The sequence below is a fragment of the Myxine glutinosa genome, chromosome 6, assembly GCF_964187855.1.
Source record: "Myxine glutinosa chromosome 6, kmMyxGlut1.1, whole genome shotgun sequence".
NCBI lineage: Eukaryota > Metazoa > Chordata > Myxini > Myxiniformes > Myxinidae > Myxine > Myxine glutinosa.
Genome location: NC_136266.1, coordinates 121,369,412 through 121,381,576, shown reverse-complemented (window position 1 = coordinate 121,381,576; position 12,165 = coordinate 121,369,412). Strand labels below are relative to the sequence as shown.

At 41.6% G+C, this 12,165-nt stretch overlaps 1 protein-coding gene across 1 annotated transcript in view; it reads right to left on the bottom strand.

Moving 5' to 3' along the window:
- The window catches only part of LOC137413384 (uncharacterized), a 43,727-nt gene extending 31,977 nt beyond the window's left edge, over positions 1-11,750 (bottom strand). The window contains exons 1-2 of the mRNA XM_068098785.2: positions 11,572-11,750; positions 8,832-8,902 (exon numbers count right to left, since the gene is read on the bottom strand). The gene's annotated coding sequence lies outside the window, so the exon portion shown is untranslated. The remainder of the gene's footprint in view (positions 1-8,831; positions 8,903-11,571) is intronic.
- Between the last annotated feature and the right edge of the window lie 415 nt (positions 11,751-12,165).

The window sequence follows — 12,165 nt, the reverse complement described above, 5'->3', positions numbered from 1 at the left end:
GCGTACTATTTGTAATATTGTGAAAGACAATGTGGGATATATCCTGACCACTATTGATGAAGTGCCCTCCCGATGAAGCAAAAACGTGACAGTTCATAATCAGGATGGGAAACAAACCCAGACAAGCTATCCTGTCAGCTATTTGAATTATAAACTAACCCTAACCCTAAGAACCCTAACTATAACAACGCTAACCCTAACTCTAACAACCCTAACCCTAACCCTAACAACCCTAACCCTAACAACACTAAACCTAACATCCCTAACACTAACCCTAACCCTAACCATAATCCTAACAACCCTAACCCTAACCCTAACCACCCTATCCCTAACAACCCTAATCCTAACAACCCTAACCCTAACCCTAACCCCAACCATAATCCTAACAACCCTAACCCTAACCCTAACCACCCTAGCCCTAACAACCCTAATCCTAACAACCCTAACCCTAACAACCATAACCCTAACCCTAACAACCCTAACCCTAACAACCCTAACCCTAACAACTCTAACCATAACCCTAACCATATCCATAATCCTAATAACCCTAACCCTAACCCGAACAACCCAAATCCTAACCCTAACCCTAACAACCCTAATCCTAACCCTAACCCGAACAACCCTAATCCAAACCCTTACCCTAACAACCCTAACCCGAACCCGAACAACCCTAATCCTAACCCGAACAACCCTAATCCTAACCCTAACCCTAACAACCCTAATCTTGTAAGCTCTTTGTATTACAAACGAATCCTAACAACCCTAACCTTGGTTGTTCAAATAAAGCTCAAAATATGTCTACCAATTATTTAATCCATATTTATTTCTGTATATATCATCATTTTACTTTCATGAGCACATTCCTGGTAAAATATGATGGGAATAACAGAAATAAATGCATGCAGATAGCCGGCAAACCCTTCCTGCTCATTCTGGTGTTTTACAACTACTGGTTGGTGTTTAATGCTAAAATTGCTACAAGTATCACGTTAGGCTTAAAGTATCATGCTCTATGAGATCATTTTGACATATGGCTCATTCACGACCTGTTTCACTTTATGGGTTCATGCATCAACGGTTTGCTCTTTCATCAGTGTTCCCATTACAGGGAAACATAAAAACAATCACTTATTCGAGACAACAAGCGAATAAAATATTTGAAACTTGGACATCAAACGGGTGTATTGAAAAATAATGAAATTAGAAGACAAACACAAAATTTAAGTATCCATTGAAGCACTCTGATGGAGCCAGAACTTGAATCAATTATATCAACGTTTGTAAATGAATTATATGAATTTGATTAAATACAATGGAGAGAGCAACAAATAATCCGACAGCTATAATTTCCCATGTCTCGAATGTCCTTAAGATAAGTCAACACGGTCACCTTGGAGGTTCAATAGTGGAACCGATGAAAAAATATAAAATGAAACATACACTCAAAATATTCTACTTTTGAAAAGAGTGTATTAAATGAAAACATTATACAATATATTTCAACCCCTTTGAAGTATTGTGATATATGCAAATGTAGTACGATAGGAGAGGTCTTAGAAAGGACATGGGGAGTTTAAAAAGATCAAAGAACAAGATACTAATAATGTGAGAAACGACAACATTAAAAAAATCATTATGTTGTCATACAAAGGTAGAAAGGACATATATATATATATACACCACCAGTCAAAAGTTTTAGAACACCTCAATTTTTCCAGTTTTTATTGAAATTTAAGCAATTCAAGTCCAGTGAATAACCTGAAATGGTACAAAGGTAAGCAGTAAACTGCTCGAGGTTAAAAAAAAGTTTGGGTTAGAAAAAACAGGAAAATAATGTAAATTGCACAGTTATATTGTAAAAAAAGGCCTTCTTCAGGGAACAAGTCATGGGTTAACAACTTACAGCTGTTCTGCAGAAATGTAAGTAAATTAAGCCTTGAAAGTTGATGCAAACAATTCCTACAGGTGTCCCAACCTCTGCTGATTACTTCATTACAAACCCCCTGTCTGTATAAAAGCAGAATTGGAACAATTGGAACATTACACCCTCTGAAGCATTATTTGGACAATATTGCACTGCAGGAAGTAGTACATTGAAAACTGGAGGAAACTCTGACAGGAAGAGGTCTGGCAGACCCAAAGCACAACAGAATCAGAAGACAAGTTTCTGAGGGTCAACAGCTTGCGTGATAGGCGGCTCACAGGACAACAGCTTCAAGCACAGCTTAACACTGATCGAAGAAAGCAAGTCTCAGTTTCAACTGTGAAGAGAAGACTTCAAGCTGGAGGTTTGACAGGTCGAGTGGCAGTAAGAAGCCTTTGCTAAGATGGCAAAATAAGAAAAATAGGCTTGCCTGGGCCATGAAGCACTGCCAGTGGACTACTGAAGACTGGAAGAAGGTCTTGTGGACCGATGAATCAAAATTTGAAATCTTTGGTTCATCACACAGGGTTTTTGTACGCCGTCGAGCAGGCGAAAGGATGGTTCCTCAGTGTGTGACACCAAATGTCAAACATGGAGGAGGAAGCGTGATGGTCTGGGGCTCTTTTGCTGGATCCAGAGTCGGCGACTTGCACAGAGTGACTGGTACCCTGAACCAAAAAGGCTACCACAGCATTTTGCAGCACCATGCAATACCCTCTGATATACGCCTAGTTGGTCAGGGGTTCATCCTACAGCAAGATAATGACCCTAAACACACCTCGAGGCTATGTCAAAACTACATTCGAGGAAAAGAACAAGACGGCAGGCTTCAAATCATGGAATGGCCAGCACAGTCTCCAGACTTAAACCCCATCGAGCTGGTTTGGGATGAACTGGACAGAAGAGTGAAAGCAAAGCAACCTACAAGTGCAACACATTTGTGGGAACTTCTGCAACAGTGTTGGTAAGAACTTCCCGAACAATATTTGATTTCCATTGTAGAAAGAATGCCACGAGTGTGTTCGGCGGATATATCTGCAAAAGGTGGCTACTTTGCTGAGTCAAAAAATGAAATTAAATTTTGTTAAACAAAATGATTCTATGATTTCTTTTTTATCTCCAATTGTTTATTTGTTCTATGCTTAAGTTCAGAGTACATTGAGACATTAAACTGCATAAATTTCAATAAAAACTGGAATAATTAAGGTGTTCTAAAACTTTTGACCAGTAGTGTATGTATATATTGTTACGGGACCGCGGCTAAGATGTTGTTTGCCGAGCGGAGGCCCCGCGGCCCTAACAGTTACCCCGACTAACCCGATTCCTGGACGTTGGCCGAAATCGCGCCACAGGTATTCAATTTGGAAACCTCTAAAGCGACCGAATGTAAAGAGGAAGAAGAAGAAGACGTACGGAGGAATAACAGGATTTATTAATTATTTTCACAAGCCAAGGCAAAGAGAGCAGTTGGTTATATACAGAAAATGGAAGGAGCAGACACACAGTGAAATCATTAGCTTACCTATACAAGCTTAATTAATAAACCCCAGGACAACGTGAAAGACAGACGGACGATCACACTTACACGGGGAAATGCAGGCCGGAAGGAATGGCTTGGAGATGGGTGGCTTTTAGAGGCAAGGAAGGTTCAGCGGGTACTGGGCACGGTCGGGCCAGAAGGCACCGCCATCAAGAAGCCGAGCTTTGGTCCCAAACTGCGCGGGCGAAGTTCCTTTCTCCATACTGCTGCCTCGTGAGCTCCTTGCGTTGCCCCGGTCCGCTTTTCCTGCTGCGCGGCACGTCTCACGGCGGCTCAGTCACACCTGCTCGTCTCCAGCGCATCTCCTGGACCCATGTCTTTGGGGAGCGTCCCGCGGCGGGTTATATAGGCCCCGCCCTTCACCCTTTGCGAACCTCTCCCAAGCGTTCTCTCTCCGCCCCTCTCAAGCCAAACCCCTCGTTCTGGGTTGGCTGAGCGGGGCCGACTTACTCCTCCCCTCTATGACGAGGTGGAGACCCGCCTTTCTTCTTCGGCGTTACCTCGTGCGTAATGGAGTCAAATGCTGCAAAGTGGACGGCAGATGAAAATGCAGCAAAGTGCCTAAAGTGTCAATTGCAACAAAGTGGCAAACCTGGCACTTGGAAGCTGCCATGGGGCGTCGGAGGGCCTACTCTTATTTAATTCGGTGCAATGAAGAGTCAAACTAGTGGGAAACACATCCTTAGCCTACAGAGAATAAGGGACTAACTATTTAAAAGGATATATCGTGTCCTGTGTGTAGGTTTATGGAATTAACTAAGAGGACGAGCTACGACTATTCTTTACATTACGAGGGTCAGTTACACACAACAAAACCATACTTTTCACATTCGTTACACTTTCTCAAAATTGTTACACTTCTCAAATTCGTTACACATCTCAAATCCGTTACACTTCTCAAATCCGTTACAATATATATATATATATAGCATTCAGAAAGTATTCAGACCCCTTCACTTTTTTCACATTTTGTTATGTTCCAGCCTTATGCTGAAATCGTTTAAATTCGTTTTTTCCCTCATCAATCTACACTCAATACCCCATTTAATGGAAAAGAGAAAACAGGATTTTAGAAAGTTTTGCAAATTTATTAAAAATAAAAAACTGAAATATCACATTGATATAAGTATTCAGACCCTTTGCTATGACACTTGAAATTTATCTCAGGTGCCTCCCATTTCTCTTGATCATCTTTGAGATGTTTCTACACCTTGATTGGAGTCCACCTGTGGTAAATTCAATTAATTGGACATGATTTGGAAAGGCACACACCTGTCTACATAAGGTCTCACAGCTGACAATGCATATGAGAGCATAACTCAAGCCATGAGGTCGAAGGAACTGCCTGCAGAGCTCAGAGACAGGATTGTGTCGAGGCACAGATTTGGGGAAGCTTACAAAAAATCTCTGCTGCATTGAAGATTCCCAAGAGCACAGTGGCCTCCATAATTCTTCAATGGAAAAAGTTTGGAACAACCAGGACTCTTCCTAGAGCTGGCCGCCTGGCCAAACTGAGCAATGGGGGGAGAAGGGCCTTGGTAAGAGAGGTGACCAAGACCCCGATGGTCACTCTGGCTGAGCTCCAGAGATCCTGTGTCGAGATGGGAGAAACTTCCAGAAAGACAACCATCACTGCAACACTCCACCGATCTGGGCTTTATGGCAGAGTGGCCAGACGGTGTATGAGCTCCTCTTCGCACGACGCATGACGGAGGATGCCCAGTCAGCGACTGGCTTTGGAGGCCAGCTTGGAAATGTGGTTTTCCCAGGAAAGGTCATGGCAGATAGTGAGACCCAAAAGCTTGAGTGACAGAATTTCTTGGAGAGGATTGTTGAGAAAGTAGATGGGAGGGTTGTCCAGTCGGTCTTTTTGGAGAGACATCGGGAGAGTGTGACATTTGTCAGGATTGAAAGACATGTTCCACTTGTGTGACCAGTCTGTGATTTTGTCCAGGTCTGTAGAGAGTGAGGAGGCTGCAGACTGCCGATCTGAGGGATGAGGTATGGAGCGGCAGATATTGGAGTAATTTCAGGCCAGAACCTCTCCAAATGGTGGGTTCACATCCTCGGTCATATATCCACATCAGTAGATTGGTATTTTGTGTGTGATACTTCGTGTTTTGTACCTTTGGTAGACACACACACACCTCTTTATATAATTGTGAAGACTTTACAATACTTCGTAACAGAAACATCTCCAATCAAGATTGGCACAGATTGATACACGAAATTCAAATTCCTAATGTTAATAGGAACAAAAAGTTACTGATAGTGAAAAAGCACCAGCTTTGAAAACTGTTTTCTGATTTTCACTTCCACCACAAAATGTGGTTGGAGGTTATGTTTTCACTCATGTCTGTTTGTGAACAGGATATCTGAAAAAGTTGTGGACGGATTTGGACGAAACTTGGTGGACAGGTTGGGTGTCTGACAAGGAGGAATCGATTCGATTTTGGTGAAGATCTGAAAATAATTATTTAATTTTGAAGTGATTCTTCAACATTGAGAGATCGGGTAAAAAGCGACATATAACATGATATTTAAAACGGTTGTGGACGAGTTAAGACTAAACTTGGGGGATGAGTTGCTTTAGTTACAAGAACAAGCAGATTAGATTTTGGTTCAGGTCTAAATCCAGATCCGGCATATCAGTGGGATACAAAACATAAACTGTTCACCAGGCGGAGGTATGCTCTCCACCAAGTGCTGCTCTAGTTACTGTCTGTGATCACTTATGTGAACTGTTTTCCCCAAATGGTGCATTCTGATCTGGCTGTACGTTTGCGCACAGCACATGAGAGCAAACATATTGATTGTTCGTCGCAGTGCAATCAAACATATGACTGTCAAGTGAAGCGAAGACTCTTTTCCAAACGCAAGTCTCCAGGACTGCTGTAACCATGGAAATGCTGACGCCATCACCATGAGATAGTTTACCATCAATCACTTTCAGCATTCTCTGGAAGCATTTCTCTGTCTCATTGCAAGTAAGAGGTCTATAGATCTTGAAAGCAATCACATTACTTTGAACGAGATCCAGTAGACAGCTCAAACAAACAGCAACAAAACGCACGCACACACACACACACACACACACACACACACACACACACACACACACACACACACACACACACACACAAACACACACACACACTCGATATCACTTCGAAACACTTTACTGGTGATTATAACAATATACAGTACATTAACAATAAATGAAAAACATCAGCATAAACATAAGCCAATTGGCAACTCTGATCCGGCAAATACTGTAGAGTTGAAACTTCAACGCCAAGAGCCAAACAATAATAAAACAAATAGCCCCGAGTGTGCTGACAGTCATCCCTTTCTCTTGAGGGTGTAGTTCAGACCACTGCTGATTTGGGGGAATCCCCCATCCCCTCTTGGGAGTTCACTGATCCCCTGGGTGGACCCTGATCCGAAAGAGAAAATAAGACCTAGCGATCCCGCGGACCATCGAGTAGAAGGGCTGTATCGGGTTTCAGAACAAATGGTTGGTAAATAAGGGGCGAGCAGGGATCCGAAGTTTCAGGGGTTAACCAACCATGATCCAAATTCGAACAAAAATGAACTAAACTAGAGCAAATGCGACTGTGTCGCCAATATGCCTCCGCGTCGTCCCTGCCCGTGACAATGGGTATATGCCCTTGTTCTCTGTCCTAACAATAAACAAGTCCTAACAAGTTTAATTTAAATCCCTTCAGCTATTTTGAAGTATCACATTTTCACCAGCCATGACAGGTTTCACATCGATCGGTGAAGCATTTTCGTAGAAGGAATTTTTTTAAATATCGGCTTTCAAGCTAATATGGCTGCCAAACCACGTGACATATGACATCAAAAATGTACACTCTGCATACTGTATGTATGGGTAGGGGATCACGTTTGTGAAGTTACGTGTTGATCGGAAAAGGTTCGTTTTTTTATCCAAGATGGCTGCCAAACTACGTGACCTACGACATCATCATTTTCAAACTATATGCAGCAATGCTGTTAGATGATATTTCTAAAATTTCGCATCAATAGGGTAAGCGGTTTTAGAGATTTATTTATTTAATATTTTCAATACAAATGGATCATGTGCATGCAATTTCAGATATTTAGGATAAGGAATTATACCACTTCACCTATGATGTCATCATTATCATGCTTTTGTTCCCCATTGGGAGTACTTGACAATGTGCTAAGTTTCAAATTTTTCTGTTCAGCGGTTTCTGAGAAATATTTTTTAATTATTTGCGTTTAATCCAAGATGGCTGCCATACCACATGCCCTATGATGTCACAATTAACATAAAAACATTCTGCATGGGTGTCACTCCTACCCTAAACGTTTTGTCTCAATCGGATATATGGTTGCTGAGAAAAACGAGGTTTAGCCCGTACGGACGGATGGACGGACAGACGTAAGGATGGACAGACAACCCGAAAACATAATGCCTCCGGCCACCTTCTGGGGCGGAGGCATAAAAAAATCTAAGACCAAGTGATCCAATGGACCAGCAAGTAGAAGGGTTGTATCGGGTTTCAGAGCAATTGGTTGGTAAATAAATTGTTGATATAAATTGCTGTTAGTATTTTGTTTTGTAATTTTTCTTTGTCTTCTTTGCAATTCTTGGAACTGTATTCCCTTTCATTTTCTGATTGTACCTGAATCTTTTAATACACAGGTTTTATTGTGCAATACTTATACAATAAAGTAATCAGTCATTGTATCTGTATCAATCATACAGATACAATGACTGATTACTTATTGTAAGTACAGTACTACACAATAAAACCTGTATATTAAAAGAGTTCAAGAACGAAATGCTTTACTGGGGAGGGTAAATAAACTTTCAGGCCACCCTGCACTTGCACATGGAAAATTTTAACAAATTGAATTTGTGATAGATATTCAGGCTTCCTTTCTTCACGCTCATGTACAAATTGTATTTGATGATCATTGAGCTTTTTTATACATATTTGGCCAATCCTACAGTTGTTTGATGTGCCTTATTCAACTCCTCGAGGCCACCACCTCGTTCATGTTTCGGAAGGTAGAGTCAGGCAATGCACTGGTTTTTAAAGACCATTATGTGGATAGTTAACAATTTCTTATATTTTTGGTTTATCATATACAGTATATATATTATATATATATATATATTTATATGTTTACATATATATATATATATATATATATATATATATATATATATATATATATATATATATATATATATATATGTATATCTGCTCGTGGCTGATGTATATTGCACAGCAGTTGTATTGTAACAGTGTGTAATAAATGGAGTTTTGTACCCATATTTTAGATTGTTGTGTGCATGTACACATTTTTTACCACATTGTAAAACCAGAAGTCCTGCCAAGGTTGTCCAAAGGACTAAGGTTGTGATGATAGACTGCATGGTTCTGTAAAAAAAAAAAAAAATTAAAACATTGATTTCATACCGCAGAAACAAGCTTCACCAATTGTTTGCATTTCTCAAACAAGTTGAAAGATAATCTGAGATTTAACCTTGTTTTCTAAATATTAAGTAGTACCCTTACCATTCTCCTTCTGCAAGATCTTCCTTATCTAAAACAAATGCTGTATAATCTCTCATATGATCTGGTATGCAAATCTCAACTGGCTTGGGATTCACATAAGACTATGGTATGGCAAAGGGTGTGCAAAATGATCCTTAATGATTTGGAAACATACAAAGACCACAATGAAGAAACATATTGGGATCCCAATAAAAATGTTGGAACATGTGATAGATACACCAGGACCACGATGAAGAAACACACTACAAATATGATGAAGAACTGGCATCACAGCAAACGACAGAGATGCAGTACCAACAAATGATGTTTGATATTGTGGATCAGCAGCAAAAGGAATGGAGAGCGTTGGCAGCCAATTTTCTCAGAAATAATTTGCCTTTTCTTCATGGAAGGCATATACGACTGAGGGCAATTTCAGTGCATTCCAAAAAAGTCTGCAACAAGTGTGTGTCCACTCTCAGGAGAGCCAGAAAACAACATCTGTCCAACCTCAAGTTTATTTTCAAACTTGTCTCCCTCCTCTAAAACCTGGTGGTGCCTTGCTAAATCTGTCTCTGGAATATGCTCCCCTTTCCATCCCTTCCCTCACTTCAAATGTCACCACAGCTAATTCCACTCGTGAGAAGGCTAAATGCTTCAATCTTGCGTTTACTTCCAAATATTGTGTCCCCAAACCTCATTCTCGGTGCCCACCCTTCCCTGTTGTACCCGGCTGCTCCTGGAGGTTCTTTCAACCCTTACATCTGATTCATCTACTGGACCGGCCAGCATTTGCTCATGTGTCCTAAAAAACTGCCCTGCTGCTCTTGCACATCCTCTCTACCCTTTTCACCCTACAATTTGCCCGAGGTCTTCTTCCATCTGCTTGTAAATCAGCCAACATCACTGTTTTACATTTAAAATGTGCAAAAAGGATCCTCTTGATTACAGACCTATCAGCTTACTTCCAATCATCAGCAAGGTCGTGGAATCCATCATCGAAGTTGATTATGAAGACCGTCCTTGTCTCCAACAGCCTCATTTCGGTTTCAGACTGCAATGTTTCGGTTTCAGTTTCAGACAATCACCAATTTGGTTTCAGACCAGGTCACTCGACCTTGGACACGTTGCTTCGACTCGCCCAACAATGGATGGAAGCCCTCAATGTCAGATATGAGATAAGGGTCGTCTCTCTGAACATACACGACATGACCAAAAGTATGTGGACACCCGAACATCACACATCTCATTCCAAAATCATGGGCATTAATATGGAGTTGGTTCCCCTTTGCTGCTATAACAGCCTCCACTCTTCTAGGAAGGCTTTCCACAAGATGTTGGAACATTGCTGCAGGGATTTGCTTGCATTCAGCCACAAGAGCATCAGTGAGGTCGGGCACTGATGTTGGGCGATTAGGCCTGGTTCGCTGTCGGCGTTCCAATTCATCCCAAAGGTGTTCGATGGGGTTGAGGTCAGGGCTCTGTGCAGGCCAGTCAAGTTATTCCACACTGATCGCAACAAACCATTTCTGTATGGACCTCGCTTTGTGCACGGGGGCATTGTCATGCTGAAACAGGAAAGGGCCTTCCCCAAACTGTTGCCACAAGGTTGGAAGCACACAATCATCTAGAATGTCATTGAATGCTGTCGCATTAAGATTTCCCTTCACTGGAACTAAGTGGCCTAGCCCGAAACATGAAAAACAGGCCCAGACCATTATTCCTCCTCCACCAAACTTTACTGTTGGCACTATGCATTCAGGCAGTTGCGTTCTCTTGGCATCTGCTGAACCCAGATTCGTCCGTCGGACTGCCAGATGGTGAAGCATGATTCATCACTTCAGAGAACGTGTTTCCACTGCTCCAGAGTCCAATGGCGGCGAGCTTTACACCACTCCAGCCGACGATTGGTCTTGCGCATGGTAATCTTAGGCTTTTGTGCGGCTGCTTGGCCATGGAAACCCATTTCATGAAGCTCCCAGCGAACAGTTGTTGTGCTGACGTTGCTTCCAGAGGCAGTTTGGGACTCGGTAGTGAGTGTTGCAACCGAGGACAGACTATTTTTACACGCTACGCACTTCAGCACTCAGCGGTCCCGTTCTGTGAGCTTGTGTGGCCTACCACTTTACGGCTGAGCTGTTGTTGCTCCTAGACGTTTCCACTTCACAATAACAACACATGCTTGAACATGTTGTGCATATCTACTTTTTTCTCCCAGAAAAGATGGTACCCGTTTCCAAACAGTTCTCAGGTGTGAACAAGTTTGAGGAAGAATTGCAGAAATGCATTGGTGGTTTTTCTTTACATTTTTCTTCTGCATCACTTTGACGAGCTTGTGTGTCTTCTTCGCTGAAGTTTTAATCTTTGGTAGTAAATGCTATCATTTTGTAAAATAGAACTTTCACTCACCTAGAGCTTTTTAACCAAAGGACGATTCTTGTCGATACACACGAGGACCATGATGAAACCAGGTGCAGCCAAGGTTCATCTGATTTTGTTGTAACCATTAATTATCAGATGAAAAAGGATAAAAATAAGTAGCAAAAACTTACCTTAATCTCTGTAGGCTTAAATATCCCAAAACTGGTGGCGCTGCTCCTTTTCTGCACAATGTGTGCATTGTGGTCCACAGACTTGGGCACTGTAATGCAGGGAGTTTTATTAACTCCATTTACAGTGGGTCTGGTGCCAAAGGGCCATGAAAGTGTTTCAAGTTATGATTGGTCAAAGTGCAAAGTGAAACAATGTTCGAACAGATCACTGTCTTGTAAGAGCTGTGGTTATTGGGCAATAAAGGTTATTGCTCATGGGGTACATACAACTTCACAGACAGTTCACCAGCATCCTGTGGCTCCAAAACCCAAAAGTACGATTCTATGGTATGCAGGTTGCATGTTTATCCTCCTTTTTTCAGTTGGATTTATTCTCTTAGAAATTATCTGCCATCAATCCTCAAAGGGTAACTTTGTACCCCAACTTCTCAGCCAAGTATGTCACCAGATTTATGACTCCCATGTTTCTCTCTTTCTACTTTGGGTTTTTACAAGGCCAAAAATCAACAGCGAGGTAAAACTACATATGTGAAATCACGGAAACTTACCTTTGGTCCGCGATCCAATGATGGCCATATTCTTTTCGGGCTGTCA